The sequence below is a fragment of the Rhipicephalus sanguineus genome, chromosome 8 (genome assembly GCF_013339695.2).
Source record: "Rhipicephalus sanguineus isolate Rsan-2018 chromosome 8, BIME_Rsan_1.4, whole genome shotgun sequence".
NCBI classification, from domain to species: Eukaryota; Metazoa; Arthropoda; class Arachnida; order Ixodida; family Ixodidae; genus Rhipicephalus; species Rhipicephalus sanguineus.
Genome location: NC_051183.1, coordinates 7,209,038 through 7,229,481, shown reverse-complemented (window position 1 = coordinate 7,229,481; position 20,444 = coordinate 7,209,038).

The following is a 20,444-nucleotide window of genomic DNA, read 5'->3' as shown; positions in this document are numbered from 1 at the left end:
CTGCCCTGTGCATCTGTGTGTTCCTTCTGTGCCCTGTTCAATTTCGAGCTATCCAATATTGAACACTTCTTTTCTTTTTTTCTTAAGGGGGGGGGGGGGGGCACACGTTCGATTAGCCAAATAATGCTACATGTTAATAAGCAGCCAGATAGGACAGAAACAGGTTTTCCTATGTATACGTTTGCTTGCGCTGTTTAGCCACCATGTATTCACCGACGTTTCTACAAGCAAGGTATAACGGTGATTCAATGCATTGAACAAACCGAGCCACCACGATGAGAGATTACGCCGTGTGGGTGTACAAACATGAATACAGCTGTGTTACTTGAATTTCTTGAGAGAAAGTTAGATTACGAAGCAACGTATTCGTGGGTTTTCAACCTTTTTTAGAGCCTCTAATTATTGCTACAGCAACCTTAATTTTCACAACAGATGGACCTCGGCTGGTTCCTTTCCGTCCAGGTTCCCCAGGGAGGCTTCGTTGATGCACACTTCAATGCAAGGGCTGAAGTAATTTATCTGTTTGCTAATTTCGGCCTCGATTACGATGCTGATGCCGAAAAGAGGACTGTAACATAAAATACGAGTGATCTAACATGACCACAGCAGCCTGATCCCGACCGTTGTACACTCGGCTTCTAGGCGTGGGGTCGTAGGTTCGAAACCCTCCACCGCCAGCGTTAGATTAAATTCATTGTAGCAATTTCTCCTACGTGACGCACGGGAAGATGACGCGTTTCTTCATTGTGTCAGCATGGAAGGGCCGACGCATCTAGAAGCGTCGATGAACCTTACTTAATGATAATTAAATGAAAACGAAGAGAGTGACGATGATTGCTAGTATAGGCGGGAGAAGAAGCACCGCTCACGCGGAAGACTGACACCAAGAAGGAATCCAGGGTCCGATCTCACGGCGAAGAAGCTGGGTGCACGCGAGAACAGTACACAACCAGTGACAGAGACAGCCACAGAATCGAGAGGGAAAAGGTAGATGAAGTCAGTCATGACCAAGGTTGAGTTCGCTGCTCTATGCTGGGAACGTGAAATAAAAATAGGTGAAACCTCCGGAAAAGACCGACGAAAAGCAAGGAATGTGAGCTTTCTAACCGTTAACTATAATAATTCCTTTAATATCTGTCTATGTAAGATGACAGTAAACAAATAAATAATGTAATCATGAAAATTTCTCTCTCTCTCTCTCTCTCTTCTTTTTTTTTTTTTTTTTGCTGTTGGCGATGAAGATATCGGCCAGGTAAATCTGCTAAGTTTCTACATGTGTACAGCTACTGATTGCACCCCAAAAATCATAAGTGGAACTTCGTGACGCACATGGCTGTTCCGCACAATCAAATTAATCCAAGCTACAATTAAGCCTCGGAAAGCATGGGGCGTGCTTTCCTTCGCTTAATTATCTGTTGGAATCATTTGATCGTGTTTAACGAAGAAACGAGTTCCTCGAAAAAATTCCGCTTATTTCTTTCCTACACAATTAATGATGTAATGAACGAAATTAACATTGCAGCGTCAGTTTTCTATAAATATGACAATCATTAGCAAAATATTGTTCTAAGTTGCCATTTCGTTGGTTACCAAATTGTTCTCAGGCAAAACATCTGCGGTGTACGAGGTCATCTTCCCCACCATCATTCTCAGCCTGCCCACTGCAGGCACCTCCCAATGGCCGCCAGTCTGCCATGCATGTATCCTGTGCGAGCTGATTCCATTTTATCCCTGGGAACTTCTTAATTTCGTCCCACCTAAAGTAACGCGCGAAGTACAAGAAAATTAAAAAAAAACTGCCGCTGTGTGGTGCAGACGAGGGCAACAACCCACAGCCTCATTGGAAATACATTCTGAAGCCACATTGTCAGGCGACACATACCACGGGGATCATAGACTGCTCCTGACGCCAACAATGGCGAATCCTTGTGTTGCAACGCCGCGCGACCAGATCGTCCGCCGCCGCCGCCGCTTGAAATTTGTTTCGCCAGTTCGCAAAACAGCTGTCTCGCCGGGAAGAATAATGGCCGCCGCGAGACTCGAGTGTAACGATCGCACGACTCTTATCTCGATGCTGCCAAGTTCATGTCTGCGTCGCGTTGTCGTCTGCTGCTGTGGCTTCGGCTGTGGCTGCGACAGGCCGACCGGCTGCCGTTGTGTTCCACTGGAGGCAGCGGGGTGCCACTCCTGAACTGGACGGGAAGTCGGAAGACATTCGGTGCAATTGGTGGCGCATAGCAGTGTTTCGGGTAGTACTTCTTGTCTACGCCTATCGTGGTAGAGCGCAATTCGGTGCGCTCACACACACACACACACACGCACCAGCGCGCGCGCGCGCACACACACACACACACACACACACACACACACACACACACACACACACACACACACACACACACACACGCACACACACACACACACACATGCACGCACGCATATGATGATGTAGATGTTAAATCACGCATGTTTAGCTTTCGGAATACGCATGGTTTTCCGAACGCAAGTTGGACACATAAGTTCACAATCGTGGCAGTTTGGGCGTGTTGGTAATACATGACCAATAATTTTAAGGGCCCAACCAGACGAAGACAGCAAAGAACACGTAAGATAGAACTCATAGATAGCGACCGCGTGTTCTTTTCCGTCCTCCTCTCGTGCACTTAAAATGTATTGGGGACATAAGGGCACACGTGTCGTTGGTCCTTCTGTTCTTTGAGTAACGTTAACGGAAGTACAGTGTTAAATCTTGTGAAATAAATATACCACTGAATTTTAATTCACTTTTGTCAGGTGTTTCGCAAATGACACCAAATGTTAAGGCTAAGTTTACAAGCGTGCAGGAAGGAGTCTCAGTGCTTGTCTCACTGAAGCGTTCGCTCTTAGTGAGTCGACTCGGACTGTCTTAAAGGGCTTTCATGCCTGGTGACTTGCATTCGGGACGAATAGACCCCGCTGACATAGATGAACTTCTAACATGGCTTCCTCAATTGCGTAGGTTTTCGCGTTGGTATTGTTTTCGACATACGTACCAAATGGCCCAAGAGTAAACTCCTTAGATGGCAGCGAAATGTGCGCCGCGCATTCACTACGCAATCCCAAGGCTGGTCGGCGCAGGCAGCTGGTGCATCCACTCCGTGGTTGGGCATACTGCCGCGTCGGCACCAAGACCTCCGCAGGGCGCAGCGTTCAAGGCCGTCAGAGGGAGAGAAAGAAAGGCGTGCTCGAAAACCGCTGTACTTCAATGCGACACGTGAGCTGCAAATGACAAGGTAGAAGTAAAGTAAAGATTGGGAAAGAAGCGACACACGAATGTTCTCGCTCCCCGCTTCGCGACAAGAACGGGCGAACGCAGCTCCATTCTTCTCGGAGCATGCGCAGTTTTGTACCGCGCTGTAAGCCGACACCCGGCGCGTGACAGTTTTGTAGGCCCATTCTTTTGCCGGCTCCTGTTTGTTCTGCCTCTTGGATTATTCTTTGTGTGCTCTACATCTCGCGTGGCGCAAATGCACTCCCGCTGCTTGCGTTGGCAGTGCGCTTGCCGCTTTTTCAAATCTGCATGGTGTGGGAGACCGCCTTGCTCCGCCTTCGCTTCGCACCATCCGATCGCTAGCACGTTCGAACCAAGGCGTTCTGTCGGGACAACTCTAATGCGTTGGTTTGTTTGCGTAGCGATATTAGGCCATCAGCCCAAAGTTTTCATTTCGAATCGAGGAACTCCCCTTGTGGATGCGCACAGGAGGAGGACGACGACTCGCTTAATGCGCTGCACAGGAAGAGGAACTATGAGAAGCTCGAAGGAAGCGCGCACAATGCAGCGGTAGCATGTAAACTTCTCCACGTTTCGAGGAGTACTGGAATCGGGCAAATGTATTCTTGAGCAACTATCAGCAATCCAGCGGGCTCGGGCAGCGCTGGAAAGGCTACGCCTGAGCACCTTAAGTAATGCCCGTGGGTGGCGTGGGACCGGGCCAGCAAGCTCGCAGGTTCTTTTCTCAACTTTTTCCTTCCGTCCGTCCGCGTGATGCACCTTTATTCCCAGAATTTGGAGACACTAGAGACATACGTGCGTGGCGCCATCTCTCGTCGGCGATAGCGGCACATTGCGGCGTAACTTGCTCACTGGGCAAAAATGTGCGATACTCTTTGTAATAAGAATAAAAAACAACACGTAGTTGGATGTATCGGTGCCGTCCGTGCCCGCATTATACCACGGCGGCTAACCTCACTGCTAAGCCACACCCCTCCCACCGCTGAATTATTGTCCATGCACCCCACGAAAAAGATAATATAAAAGATGAAAACATATCAGTGCACTCTTTTCACCCAGCGAATAAAAGAACCGAGGTAATCCGGAGCGTGCAACTGTCGAGCGCCCCATGGTTGGCACCCCCGTCCGTCGGAGAATGGCCGCAGAGGAGCGGTCCCTACCTCGACTGTGCACATCGGCGGGACTCTCAATGCATGCATGACCACGAGGTGTCGCGGTTGTGTATGCGGAAGAAAAGTGGGACAGGCACCACGTTGCAGAAAAGAAAGCGCGCCTGATTATCGGGGACAAGCGAGCGAGGAAGCATTCTCATTGTGTCTACTACTACTGTGCCCTGACTTGAACGCGCAGACGAGTACCACTGACACGCGATGCCACCCGAACCGAAGTCTTTCCGCCCGCTCTGCACCGTAATTGCGTGCAGTAATGACAGTGCTGCACACGAAGGTTGCTATAGGGCGGCAGGATGGAGTTATTTGCTTCATAAGTTTTATTATCATGTTTTTAGAAAGAGCACCACGGGACAGACGACAGAAGAAGCTCACCTGTGCTCTTCTCTCGTCCTTGTTCAGTCGCGCCTTTGCTAACAACTAATACGCACCAACTGGCCCAGTTCACCATTTCGATTATGTTACTGTGCGTACAAAGGATAACAAGTTATACCTACGCTATGTCGCCCAGCTTGCAGGCAAACCATTGTTAGAATCAGCAGAGCGATCGTACGCATGCCATCCGCACGCATTTTGGTGTCATGCATACAATGCTGTGGCTATTCAGCCTATGCAGTGAAACAGCATAGGCTGAATGACTAGAGCTCTGGAGCTTCCGCAGAGGTGCACAGTATAGAGATATAGAATAATGGTCGACTCCTTTGACCTCGTCGCCTCGTTTCCTAGAGAGAAATACCTGCCACACCGCTCTGATACTTTGCGCTTGTTCGTTTTGATCGGTGGTCATTCGCGCGTCTCAAGCGCCGCCTGTGACCGGATATGGCGACCGCCAATACTTGGCGTCCTCAATACATTTGTGACTGTAGAGGCCGTCCGTTCACCTATACGAGTTCGGGGCAGGATACGCTCGCTGAAATGGCAACGTCCGACGTTTCATTTTTAAAATTTTGCGGCGAAACATCCGCACGTGTATATCAGTGCGAGGTCACAGATTTCAAACTGTTTTTTCGTATATTGGCCACATTGGCTGAAGGAAACTTCCTGAAACTTGGCATGTAAAGTGCCTGGCCCCCTCAGAGGACAATGTACTTCCCTTTTCCCGATTAGGAACTACGTAGGCCCTATAGACGCCGTGCAAATCTATGACGTCATGATTATTAGTGCAAGAACTTCAACGTGGCTTCGCCACCTGCATTTCCCACCTCCCGGTTGATTGGAAAATAAAACGGTATAATAAAAACACATCATTTATCGCTTAGATCAGACAATGCCTAACTGCACGTTCTTATTAACAACGGAATTGTGCAAGGTTATGTTCTGGGCCTTTTGTTATCTTTAATTTTTTAATGATACCAGTGATGGTCTGTCGTCTCCTGTGCGACTATTCGCGGATGACGGCGCGGGCAGAACAGTCCGTAGTCCAAGCGATTGTGTTTCATTGCGGGACGATTTTGACAAATTATTTGATTGGTGCGAAATTTGTAAAATCCGCATAAATTTTGAGAACACTGCAAGGATGTCATTTACACGTAAGCAGATAACTCATGAGTTTGATTGTAAACTAAGCGGCAACCATATTTCATCAGTGAGAGAATTTAAATACCTAGGAGTTTTCTTGACGTAAACTTTATCTCGGGATTGTCATATCCGTTATGTAACCGCTTACGCCTGTGAAGTACAGGGCTTCCTGCTGAGAAACGCAAAGCACTTCCCGATAGAAACAAAACAACCACTGTATGTAATGAATGCCCGGTCTGCACTCGAGTACGCTTGCACAGCGTGGAACCCATGAATTTAAAAAAAGGACATCACGGTACTAGAGAGGGAACAGGATTTAGCGGTAAGGTTTGTCCTCAGTATTTATAGATGACAGTTTAACATACCCCTTTCGAAAAAGAGATTACGGCGGGAAATGCTGGAAATACGGAGGAAAAAGTTAAGATTAAAGATGTCTCATAGCATATTTCATTCCAGAGTAGGTAAAGATAAGGATAACTACATCTTTCAACCGTACTACATCTCATCACAAATCGACCGTACAAACAAGGTTAGAGAATACAAGTGCATAACTGAGTCGTTCATGAATAATTTTTTTCCACGCACAATTTTGGAATGAAATCGCCTAACCAATGATGTTACCACCATGAATTCTAACACTGTCTTCTCTTTGTTAATAAGCTATGTTTCCAATAAAAATATTTGTTACTATTTCTAGCATAGATGATCTTGTTGTCACCAAGTATATCGAATTCGTTGTCCAATGCTTGTTACTCTTGCTATGATATAGAATACTATTTTTATTATTGCAATGGATACCTGTAAATATGTCATTATTACCAATTATGTACTGTGTAACTACCCCCCCCCCCCCCCACACACACGCACGTACTGCAATACCCCAATGGCGCTGAGGGTACCATTATAAATAAATAAATAAATAAATAAATAAATAAATAAATAAATAAATAAATAAATAAATAAATAAATAAATAAATAAAATTTATTTTTTACTGTTTTCTCGTTTACAAAGCGTCATGTATATCGCGGCAAGGGTTGGGCTCTTCGTATTCAAAAAGCGTAATTTACTAATACAAAAAAATCGTATTTTCTCTTTAGCGTCCCCTTAAAGAGAGGAATTAACGAGTACATTCGTAAAATACCTTTTTTCGATGTGAACAGGAGCCCCTCTGGACTCTGGAAGATGCAGCCAGAAAAGAGAGAGAGGGAATACGGATGGCGACGCCGCTTTGATGCGCGCTATAGTTCAGCTCGCCATGACGTCAGTGAGCTTGACGTCATGTGCTGGTCAATTGCTTACCGGTAGGAATGGGCTGCACTGTGTTCTAAAGGAGCCAAAGAACGTCTGAAGTTTAGAAAACTGACCTTTATCGAACCAAACGCGAGACAAATACGGAAAAAAAAGACAGAAAAACTTTGAAATCCGTGATTTTGCGCTGACGTACTGATGCCGTCATTTGATAGCTTCAATATACATTTTCTAAGGTAATCAACTTATCACCGTGATTCTAACGAAAGTAAGTTTTCAAAGAATACCTTATTCTTCTATATTGATTTATAGTGTTCTTTGTATGTGTCCTTTTGTTATTAAGAATAAAAAGTTTTTATCGCCACTCGTATCAGAATAACGCTGCATTAGGCTAATTAACAGTAGCACCGCTCCCACCGTGGCGTTCGGAATGAGCGGAGACAGGCAAGAGTTGTAATAATGATTTCTGCGGTTTTGCGCGCCATAACCACGATATTATAATGAGGCACACCGTGATGGGGTGCTCCACATTAATTTTGACCAGCTGGGGTTCTTTAACGAGCTCCTAAATTTAAGTACGCGGGTATTCTTGCACTTCGCCCCTATCGAAATGCGGTTGCAATATCCAGCAATCGAACCCGCGCCCTCGATCTTGGCAGCGTGACGCCCTTTACGGCAAAGGTTGTCGTGCACCCACTTTTGGGTAAGTGTCAGCGTCCTGCCCTCTTCTTCTAATCTACCGTGGTAGCAATCGGCCTATCATGGTGATAATGTGTGTAGTGGCAGTACGCCGCTTAGGTCTGGACAAAACGGTGCAATGAAAAGAATTCTAGCAGCTTTTTCCAGAGGCGTTCATTTGGGCCATTTGGTAGATGCTAGGTCGCAGAAACAGCCGATACACACGAGATAGATAGATAGATAGATAGATAGATAGATAGATAGATAGATAGATAGATAGATAGATAGATAGATAGATAGATAGATAGATAGATAGATAGATAGATAGATAGATAGATAGATAGATAGATAGATAGATAGATAGATAGATAGATAGATAGATAGATAGATAGATAGATAGATAGATAGATAGATAGATAGATAGATAGATAGATAGGATGCTTTCGTTTATCGGCGGATTTCATCAATGTGTGCTTATGCAATTTAACTCCTGCAGAGTAGTAAGTAAATATCTAGTTTGATCTTTCAAATCGTGCCGCGCGTGAAGAGTAAATTATTTCTGTTGTGCCATAGCACACCGTCCTTGTTCTCAACGTGTAACTGCACGACGATTGCGGAAAGTCTCAATAATTCTGCGCACAGAAGCGCCCGGCAAAGGTTGTATCAAACACAAGCGACACCCAGACGGTTTCATTTCGCAACGCTCGACGGGTTCGTCGTAACAAAACAAAAACGGAGCATGCTGCTGCTGCAAATTGAGCCTGATTCGCTGCAATTACTCGCGATCACGGAACGTGATTAGCGACGGGAGATGCTCGCAGTTCCCAACGGGCGATCGCTCGGGCTCCCGTGATGAATGAGGCGCCCAATTCCGCTCCGGAGAAGCTAATGAAGCAGTTCCTCGCGAACCCGGCGTCGGCGGGTGTTGAGCAAGCAGCGATTATCGAGCGCGTTCGACAGTTAACCTGCTTCCTATCGTATGCCGAATGTTCGTCGCTTCCAGTCTATACGCCATACACCGAGGCGCTCAGTGTTTTACAGTGTTGCCATGTTGGGAAAGCCTTAGGCACCACATCAGGCGACGTGCGGTATAAAGTCACGTGACTTGGCGCACAATGAGAAATAAAAACCGGGTCCATCTTGAACAGACATGTGCAGCGCAACACAACGCAACACAAGACAATGTAAAGCAGCGAGCTCAAGGTATTTATAGACTTGAGCTTCTGCTACTCATTTTGTTTTTTGTATTATTACTAATCCCTTCTTTATTCCCAAGATTCAGAGATGAAAAAAAAAAGGTATGCGTTTTGCTTAATTTAAACTTAATGCTAATTTATTATTTGCAAAGCAGCCAACCATCCCTTTAAACACCAGATGTGCCCTGTTTCCTGGTTGTTTTAAGGTATCCCTCGCGATTCCTCTGCATCTTCAGTAAAGACAGAAAAGCGCGAACAAGAACACGGGCGCAGAAAGAGGACGAGGTGGTATTTCTACTTGAAAAGCACCGACAGTCCCATGTAACTATAAGTAGTAGAGCTGCATGACTAGTGTGTATTAGCGCTCGAACTATAATACCGACCACCGTATTATAGCAAACTAGACCAGCCACATATTTTGTCAAAGTCTACAGTCGGTGCATCTCACAGCACACCATCTCAGGACGCGACTTATTAAAAAAGAATTGAAGCCATATCCACGCCTGTGAAATCTGAGTAAACAGCGCAGCCGGCAAGCAGCGCCACCACCTGGTGAACGCAGATTTAGTTCTTTCTTTCATCGTTCCTTCTTTATCTCTTTCTATATCGTCCTCCCTCCTCCTTTCCCTCCCCTCGCCCTCACTTCTCTTTCGCACCCCTTTGCTTATGCTACGGTTCGATCTCCACCCTCCTCCTTTCTCTCCTCCTCACCCTAACATCTGTCCAGCTCATCCTCACTCACATTTCCGATCCTCTTGCTCAACTGTACTACACAATTAATCGGAGAGCACGCACTCAAGACGGAGACAGAGGGAAGAACACAACACGAGCGCTTGTGTTGTGTTCTTGCCTACATGCATATGTGCGTCTCCGTCTTGAGTGCGCGCTCTCCTGTAATGATGAATCCGTGCCAACTTGCCCAGTTTTCTGCTTTGTTGTATATATACTATACAAGGCTATTATACCGTGCTTTACCCTGTCCCCTCCTCTTTTCCTTCCTCCTCACTCTCACATCACTCACCCCACTTCCCTTTCCCACCCCGTTTCTAGCTGCTCGGCGCATACCCGCTTTCTCCGGCGCATACCCGTCGAGTTTTCCGTCTTCGACACCGGCCTCACTCCGAGCTTGAACAGCTACGTGTTAAAACACTTCTCGTTTTTGCCTGCTATAAATAGATGCATGAAAGCGATTCGCCTGTAAGGGAGCCAACATTCGCGGCCACTGGCTCGACCTTGAATGTAAAGATTTATTCACTTGCGGGTTTTATTTGCAGACACTCGGTGTCCCAGTGCGCTATCGGTCCTCGCGCAGTCTCCCGGCGAGTGTTGCAAGCGGCGCAAACACGGAATCCCACAGTGCCCACTGGGAGGAGATGAGCTCCCTGCTTTTACGGCGTCGTTATACTTTTACGCAAGGCAAACCTAATCACGCCTCGCTTGGCAAACGGGACGTTGTAAAACGCTGCGCTATACGAAAAAAAAAAAAATGATCCGCCTGTGTCGCAATGCCTGCGCGGCTGCACTTTCTCTTATTCACTTATGACCGGGATATTTTTTACGGGAGTTCAGCTTAATAGCATCGCGGCGGACGTATACCCGAGTGATATCGCACCAAGATGAAACTTAAAAATTATGATTTGTCATGCAGATGTTATACGAAAGGAATAATTGACACCCCGTTATTATATACGACGTCTCTTCTCGCAGCGGGACGCATATACTTATAAGAATGTGTATGCGAATATGTGTATGCAGACACACACACACCACACACACACACACACATACATATATATATATATATATATATATATATATATATATATATATATATATATATATATATGTGTGTGTTTGTGTGTGTGTGTGTGTGTGTGTGTGTGTGTGTGTGTGTGTGTGTGTGTGTGTGTGTGTGTGTGTGTGTGTGTGTGTGTGTGTGTGCAACCACCTTGCTAACCGAAAGTAAGAGTCCAGAATAAATGTTTTTTTTATCGATATAACGTAATTCAAGGGAAGCGCTTTACTGTTTGAAGCAAGGTCGGGCTGCCTTAGAACGCGTAGTTATAAAGCGAGATCAGTAACGAAGAAGAACAATGTACATGCTGCGGGGGAACTAAGGAAACGATGGAACATGTACTGATTGAATGTGGCGATATTCACCCAGGTATACGTGTGGGCACGAGTCTACAGGAAGCCTTGGGTTTTAGGGACAACAATGGAAAGCTGAACACGTCCGCGATAGAAATAAGTAAGAGACGGTTAGAGTATTGGTGGCAGAAGAGTAGAGATAAAGTACAAAAATAAATAATGGGGGGGGGGGGGGAAATAAGGTCATTCTGCCTTAAGAGGCAGAGAGATAGACCGTGAATTTATAAATTTTTTTGGTATAATAAGATAGATTTAATCAATGTAGACAAGGTATTAGGCCAGCATGAAACAAGGAAGTTTTTCTTTTTTCTTCGAGCATGGTGGCAGACATGTCACCGCCCCGTTATAAAGGGGACGCTCATAGCATCCATCCATCCATCGTAGACTTAGCATGGTGGCGCCGGCAGCGCCGCCTGGGAGGTTAGGCCGGCGTGCAGGAAACAGCGGCGAAGCTCTTTGGGGTTTGGTAGCGTGCGTGGATGGACGTCTCCCGCGGTGGGTTTGTGAGGGATCATACCGCGGCTCGTCTCCCGCGAGCCCCTCGTGGTGAGTCGAATGTCGGCGACGCCGCATTCGCGGTATATTGTGGTTGTTATGTTTTCTGTGTATTGTATTGGCATCGTGTAAGGTTATTTAGCAAGTTAACTAGTTGTGTATCAGATGATGATTAACAGGTTTTTTTTTTTTTTTTTTTTTTTGCACAAGGGCCACTTATTTCCAAAGAGTGCCAAGTTTTGTATCATATTCGGTAGGCGCGCTCACCATGATGTAAAATCAAGTTAATAAACGTACACATGGTTGTTGCCCCGACGACGTCAACTGTCTCCGTGTGTTCCGAGAGCGGCGATTTCTTCAGACCCCACAAGACACCGCATAGCAGCTAAGACAACATAGTCAACAATCACATATATGTACTATATACGCAGTGAGGTTAAAATAAAACGCAACGTACTTAACATAACCTTCAAGACAAGCATAGTCAACCGTCTCATAAAGATACAAAGCTTAGATGAGTTGGTAACAGCCAAAAATGCCACTATCTTCAAGGAAAAATTCTGAATACTTCTAAAGCGCACTTCTGCAAATCTCTTGTTGGCCACGTAACGCTCAGAAAAACTCACAGGGTTCCTTATGCATTCACATGAGGCGACTGAAAGCGAAAATCTTCTTTTTCTTCCCAGTTGACCCTCCGGGGTATTTCTGCACCTAATGTGGTTTTCCGCTGCCTCCGCAATCGGAGGCATTGCAAGCTATCTGCACCTCACATGGTTTTGCACTGCCTCTGTGATCGGCCCACCTTTGACCAAGTGACGATGTCGTGTGATGGCTTCATCAGTTGATGTCATGTTATGTGACGTCATAGTGACGTCATGATGGCGCAACACCGTAACGTCATCATGTGATGATAATTTTTTTGCCTCACTCGTGTTGACGACGCGGGACGCCGACGGTCAATTATCGCGTTTGATGAGGCATCTAATGCTTATGCTTTAAATATGTTCACCCTGCGATAGAATCTCGACCCGCCGCAGTTGTGAAGGAAGTGATGGAAAGACGCTGTTGGAAAAGAACGCAACATCGGCTGAATGTAAACAACAATATATAAAATTACCCATTTTCTTTTCTTTCAATTTTTACACTCACGCGTACCTCGAGGGGACGTATATAGTGCCAGCCAACGCCCATTGGACGGGGTTGTCATTCGAGCGTTCCATTAACACGATCCCAACACTCATCTGCGTCACAGAGAGCTCTGCTGTGACTCGCAGCAGTGGATATGTGCACGACGTTTTTGTAGAACCAAATTCGATTAATACGCAAGCAGAAACGCGGAGGTGCTCGTCTGCTTCTTTTTTCCTCGGTTCGAGAGTTCGTTAATGGCGCGTAACTGAAACGTCCGCGACACTGCGGGAACTGCGGCTGAACTATTCAGCAAAGTGCGGAGAGTTGGACGCAGTTACATGCAGTAAGGGTAATGCGATGTGCTTCTATACTGCAGAATTTATTGTCGTTGCAGCTATACATGGTCGCTTATACAGGCGCACAACGCAGATGAATGTAATGGACGAGTTTGGCACATCAACAAAGTGCTGCGCTCCGTGTGCAGCGTGTTTTCTCGTCGCTGCTGGCGGTGTGCCCCTATAACTTGGATCATTCCGTATTTGAACAGCGCACGTTCTTCTAGAAAGCCATTTTGGCAGCTTGCGCGAAAGGAATACTTCAAATCAGTTCAAATGCGAAAAAAAGTTTAACAGCGGTAAAAACACGTTAAAGGGGAATGGATGGAAACAACTTTATTGAAAGTCCGGCGATGTTTAATAACCCGGGCTCAGGTCTCCCATGAGGGGACTTCGAGGCCTTGCCTCAACGCCGCCTCGCGGGCCCGCTGGACTGCCCATTCTTGTGTCTTGAAGTTGGAGCTGCGCAGTGCGGCTGCCCACTTCGACGCGAGAGCATCCGGAGCTACTGCCATCTGAGCTGCTGTGACAGGGCACTCCCATAACATGTGTGAGAGCGTCGCTCTGGTTGTCTGGCATAATTTACAAGTAGCATTCGGGTACTGGGCAGGGAAAATGTGCCGCAATCGCACCGGACTGGGGAAGGTGTGTGTTTGCAGTTGTCGCCAGACGACTGCCTGGCGTCGTTTTAGCTTGGGGTGAGGTGGGGGCAATATCCGCCTGCCTAACTGGTAGTGCTTGGTGATGTCGTTGTACCTGACCAAGCGTTCTCGCGTGTTTTGAAGCAGGAGGTCCGAACTCGACGGGGCGGTATCCGACTCTGCGCGGCGGGTCATTTCTCGCGCATAGCGGTGTGCCACCTCGTTCGAATTAGGGGGGCCCTCGTCAGTGGGGATGGTGACGTGTGCTGGGAACCATAGGATAGCGGTGCTGTTGAATCAATGGGTAATGCTCATAAAAAGGAGCAAAGCCGAACACGTTCGGATATAGTTCCGTAACGTGCACAATCCCAGTATATAGGACGCCTTGCCGTGCAACAGCAGCCTCTTGTCTTCGCCTAGGCGTCAAGGTTCAGGAATAGCCGAATCATCTACAAAACAGCAGACGTGGCACGCCACTGTATAGACAAACCAGTACACGTGGTTTGACTGAAATTCAGCGTTTTCTGTGCAAGATAAGCCGCTCCAAGTCGCCGTGAGTGTCGCTGTTTTCATGAAATTGAGAATTATCTTTGTATTTGTGTTTTCGCGCTACACTACATATGACGATCATGCACCAGCTTCTTTAGGCTCCCTCGTAATGCAGCCGCCGCGTTGGGGAACCAAACTTACGACCACTCGCGCGGCCATCACTGAGGCACGACGGCGTGCCTCTGCTTTGAGCTCGAGTGTTTTGCTCAATCTGTCTTGCCTCCAAGTACGTTCTTCTGCACGCATATGGACTGTAACGGCGCTTGCTGGTACTAAACTCAGGAACCAGTGACGTGGCGTTGACCCCTTCTCTCCCGCCGTGGAGGTGTCACTTGGACGCCGTAGTGGTCGTACTGCTTGACCCTCCCTCGTGGCGTCAGAGACGTTTGGCAGTGCTTATAATTTCTTTTGCTTTTTCAAGGCCGATCACGTCAGCGCGATGGCTTGGCTAGTGTGCATGCACGAAAGTTATTGCGCAATCTGCGGCGCCGGCTCGGTCCATAAACTGCGGTCAGCTCGGACTCGATGAGCGCGCGCTCTTGTGACTGCATTAACGGCCGCGTAGTGTACTGAGTCGTCGTCGTTAAAGGGCTGCCGGACAGCCGCATCCACTCCGGCAGATTGCGAGCCATTTGTGCGTCGTCTTGTTCTGCGCAGTGACACCATCGGTTCCATTTCGTTTTTGCGCTTGCGCTTTTATTTACCCGCGCCATCTCTTTGAATTATCTGCGCTGTGGCGCGTGACTTCAGCAGTAATGACAAACGCAGTTAAACTAGCCGTAAAGCTGTTAACGCTCGTCAGCGAATGAGGTACAGCCCTTTCCTTTTGGATGAATTGCTGCAGGCGCCAGCCGTCCCCAGCGCCCGTGAGCTTTCCTCTTTTTTTTCCGACTTGTATGGTGAAAACTTTCCAGAGCCGTATCTTCACGCGACTTCGTCTGTATAAGCGCATGGTTTGTTCATATCCTGCCATTTGACGTTGAAGTGATCAAAAACCCGCCGCGTTGGTCTACTGGTTATGGTGCTTGACGTCTGACACGAAGGTCGATCGCGGGATCGAATCTCGGCCGCATTTCGGTTAGGGCGAAGAACTATAGAAGCCCAAGTACTTATATTTAGGTGCGCGTTAAAGCACCCCAGGTGGTCTGAACTTCCGGAGCCCTCCACTACGGCGTCTCTCATAACAATATCGAGGTTTTGGAACGTAAAGCTCCCGCTATTGTTATTATTATTATTGGAGTGATCAAAAGAGTAGCTCTAGACAATACGATGTCGCAGCTTCACAAATGTAATTAACAAAAATTTTTATCACTTCAATGTGAACAAGAAAGTCTCGTCGAGAGTGGTTACGACCAGCGTCTTTTTGCACAGAAAAGGAGCTCCTATGCAATGTGTTCAGCAGGCGGCTGAAAAACTTGGAGGACGCTTGAGCTTCGCCTTCAAGAGTATACAGACGCGACAGTGTAATCGCGCGCCCGCGCGCATCGCCTTCTCAAATGCTAGCCCGGCTTCAGTTCTCGGTGCATGTCTAAACCGAGCCGCAAGGAAACGAACCACTGTGCGCGTAACATTGGCCTTTTCAAACAATCCTAGAATGCCTATTGCAAGTACAGCTGGGCAGCGTCCACTACGCCGTAATTATTCGTTCTGCGAATCAGCGAAGAGCCCACTAAGCGTCTGTAAGGCAACACGTGAACCTACGCAGCTGCTCTCTTTGTTGATGCTTGTGCAGCTGATGATGATTAAAAATGTTTGAGCGCTTTGTAATGGGTGGGCCCTTAAAACACTTGATCGTTGCGCAATTAACATGTTTTGACGCCTGGCGCGATTCTACGGTTCTGCCACGCAATATTACACGCTTTAAGGAGACTCCTTCCACTACATGACATTCATAGAGTGTTTTTTTTTTTTCGAAGCTGTTTCAAGCAATGTAGTGCGCAGTTCACAATAATTACAGGTAATATTTTCATACATTATAAAAAAAAAATGGCGTGGCTCCGTTGCAGAGCTCCTTCTTGCCAAGCAGAAGGCATGAGTTCGATTCTCACTCGATCCAAAGATTTTTATAATTTATTTAATTTGCATCTTTCTGAATTTTTTGGTCACGGACAATGCTGATTTTTCGCTCCCAAGCAGCGACACCGACACCGACACCGGAATTTCTGCGGAACGATCTAACGCTGCCGTGTTAAAATGGGCTCTCGATGATTCTCACGTTATGGACACTCATATCCCGCACACCCTCAGCCCTTGATAACATTCATGCCTCATTTCGTGAGTGGGAATGTGACGAATTGCGCTCTAGGTATTAAGGCGAAACCCTTATGTGTCTCATGTGAAGGTTACCTTGAACGAAAAGCCGGCGTGAGCGGCGTGATATGAAACTGGGTCCAGCGGTTTGGGGACCAGGTTCCCGCCTGAGCGGCGGCCAGCAACCTTTGGGCACTGGCGGTGTCTTCAGCCAGCTGGAGGACCCAGAGTTGTTCTTCCGGGTCCGAGCTAAGCAGAGAAATGAAGCAACATGATGACGTCACCGTACGAGCTGCGCGTTCTTTTGGTCTCCGAGCGTTCGCGTGAATAAAGAAGTTGAAAGAGCGGCGTGAATTCGTGTGAGTATGCAATGCCCGAGGCTCAACAAGCGCGAAATAAGGCACGACGAGCCAAGTGCCTCGTCTGATTCTGACAAGAAATTTCAGTCCTTAACGCATCGAGGCTTTCGAATCGTCTTAGCGATACAGTGTAACCGACTATATATATATATAATATATATTATATATATATATATATATATATATATATATATATATATATATATATATATATATATATATATATATATATATATATATATATATATATATATATATATATATATATATATATATATATATATATATATATATATATATATATAGGAATTTTCTCTATCGACATGAATGACCAACTTACCGAATAGCAAATACTTGACAATGTTCAGATGAACGTTTCATCGTATCGGAACTAAGGTGACGTCCTTGCTTTTATGCTCTTCTGTCGTATATAGTCATCACAAGTATACCGCCCCATAGGAATTGGTGGTTCTTGAACCAAGCCAGCTCTTGACAATATTTTTTTTTTCGTGGATTCGTGGGCGCCTGGCAGTAGTGCGTGGCACCACCTAAATTCCTTTTTTTTTTTTTTTGCGGAATTCAGAGTAACTGCCGCGCAACCCGACCCACAGGGGAGCAAGAATGATATTTTAGAGCCTCTCGTCGTGCTTTGTTCTGAAACCAAATTTGTGGGCCGCGCTCTGTGGGGGAGCAGGGCAGCTGGCGTGGCTGTCTGCGCCGCTACGTTTTCTGCTTTTCGTGTGGAGCATCCGTCAGGGCGCATGACGCTGTGCATACCACTCGCTGACGCCTACAACGTCGGTGACGCCGATCCACAGCAGGATCTGGATTGGTGAAATTGAGTTACGGTGTAAAGAAAAAGTGGAAATAAAAATTGTTTTCAAGCGGGTTGTTTTATTGTGTTATCGCTCGGCAGGATGGTGTAGACCGTCGGCAAATTTCTGCCAGATAACGCTCGCACCTCAACAGCTAAAGTGCGCACTTTTTACTGGCGGATTAGCAAACCCACGTACGCTTCACCAGGACATGACCACAGAGTTTCCGACAATATGTACTAGATGGAACTCTGGCGCTGTGATCGTTCAGCGACCATGGGAATGATGGGTAGTACGTGAATTTGCCTAGTCTTCGAGCTTGCGGCTCGGAACGCACTTGTGGTTTTGTTTATTGGTGTGTTTTAGCTTTTGTTTCGGATAACAGAACGGCTCGTGAAACTCGAGAGGTGACTTGAAAAAGGGTGGTGAAGTGGGAGTGCTGAACTTTTGCCAACTTCGTCTTGCGTCAAAGCGGCTGCAGTTCGCACTTAGGCACACGGAGCCGACGGAACGAAGCTTAGGCAAACCCATCAGTAGCATGTTGGCTGAAGCGTGATGCCTTGCGACTTCCATAGACACTAGCGCCAGACTTCCCTCTATAGTGTACTGTTGGACAGGACGTCTTGTTTTTATAAGCGATTCTCAGCTAATGACTGACTGCGCAAGTAAACACTCACCGCACAGAGCAACAAGGACAGGAAGAGCCCAAATCACGCTTGTCCTGGTGTACTGTAGAAAAAAAAAAGTCAGTGCCGCATTTGAGAAAACTTCAGATTGCCTACAGAGTACAATTACTGTATGTTTAAAGACTTAGGGTTAATTTGTAAACGCTGGCGAACACTCTAAACGTGGTAACGGATGTGATTTTGTGCACCTATATAGCAAAGGTTACATTATAGTTTAGAGTGCATACATTCTAAACTTGGTAACCCTTACTATCGGCGCACAAAGAACATTTAATCGTTACCACGTTTAGAGTGCCGATAGACAGGCGTGCTGTACTTAACTCGTAAATCTGATCAACAGCAATTTGCCCACCAGTTTCATGTAGCCGCGACAACATGTTTCCGCACGCATCTGCACGACCGTCAGCAAATTTTTGACGCGTCAACGCTGGTTATGGCGCTCGACTGCTGACCCGAAGGTCGCGGCATCGAATCCCGGCCATGGCGGCTGCATTTTCCATGGGGGCGAAAATGTTTGAGGCCTGTGTATGTAGTTAGATTTAGGTGCACGTTAAAGAACCCCACCCAGGTTGTCAACATTTCCGGAGCCCTCCACTCGTCCCTCATAATCATATCGTGGTTTTGGGACGTTAAACCTACATATTATTACTGACGCGTCAACGCAAAACAGAAGGCACGAAGGAATTTCGATGCTCGAGAGCAGCTGCAGTTTTAATGACGGCGGTTCACTCTCGACTGCACACCTTCAGCTGCTCTGAGAATGGAAGTCTTTTCCAACGTCGCTGTTTCTTCTCCAATCAATGCGGTCCAGTACGTCGGCATATTCACTAACTAAATACTAACCGTTTACTTGTCACAGAATACACTAGCCTCTTAGTAAGTGAAGGTAGTAAAATGCAGGTTAGTGAAACTTGCTACCTAGTTAGTGAGTGAATAGTACTAGCTCGAATGGCTAGTCCATTACTAAGTTGTTAGTAACCGCGCTAGCAACTTACTAACCGTATTAACTCTACTACATTTAGCCAATTAGAGGTTTACGCCTATTTTGTTTATATGCGCGTGTGCATTGCCATATCAATATGATTCTTTTACAAAAGTACCTAAAGGATTTAAAAAAACGAAGTGGCATTGTCCTCGTACATTAACTAATGGCTGCTAATTACTTCATGTAATTACCATGGTAAGTACACATCACAGCAACATATATAGAGGCATGAATTGATCACGAATGAGAACACACGCAAGCGCACACACAGAATAGCAAGACTTTTACGTAGCCGATATCTGCTCTAGCAGCGGCTTGAAGACTATTTATGCTCCTACTTTGGGATAGCACACCGTGTACTCGTTAGCAACCATAGAATTTAGAAGAATAATTGATGTTTTCTGCACATTATCGTGTGCCCTTATATTTGCTTATATGCGTGCCATCACGTAGCACGAAACCTTAATTCCAAGGTAATCAATAAAATTAAAGTTTGTTTAAATTTTGCTAAAGACCGTCACGATTACGGCAAGGTATAGTGCGCATCTACGAAAGATCCGACAACGTGGGTGGCTAGTAGTTACTTAGTTAAAAACACCCAGTAAACTTTCTGGTTAGTGAAGGCAGCACTTTACGACCTTTACTAACTGCTGGCTAGTAAACAGATTTCGCGAAGGTAGTAAAATACGCTCGAAACTAGTAAATGCAAGCATTTACTAACCATTTACTAACTTTTTTTCTAAGAGTGTGTGCGTCACTTTCCAGCTGCGAGGATTTAATTTCATTTTTCTTTTTTTGGTCTTCTTCCTCTGCTATGCACACAACTTTCGTGCCAGCTATACATCACCATCTGCAGCCATGCATTGCAAGATCTGGGCGTCGGTTGCGTCACTAAATGCGTGGTCTTATGGCAGACTGAAACCTGAGATAGCCGAATGCTTGTTTCTTTCGTGTTGCAATAGTAAACTATCG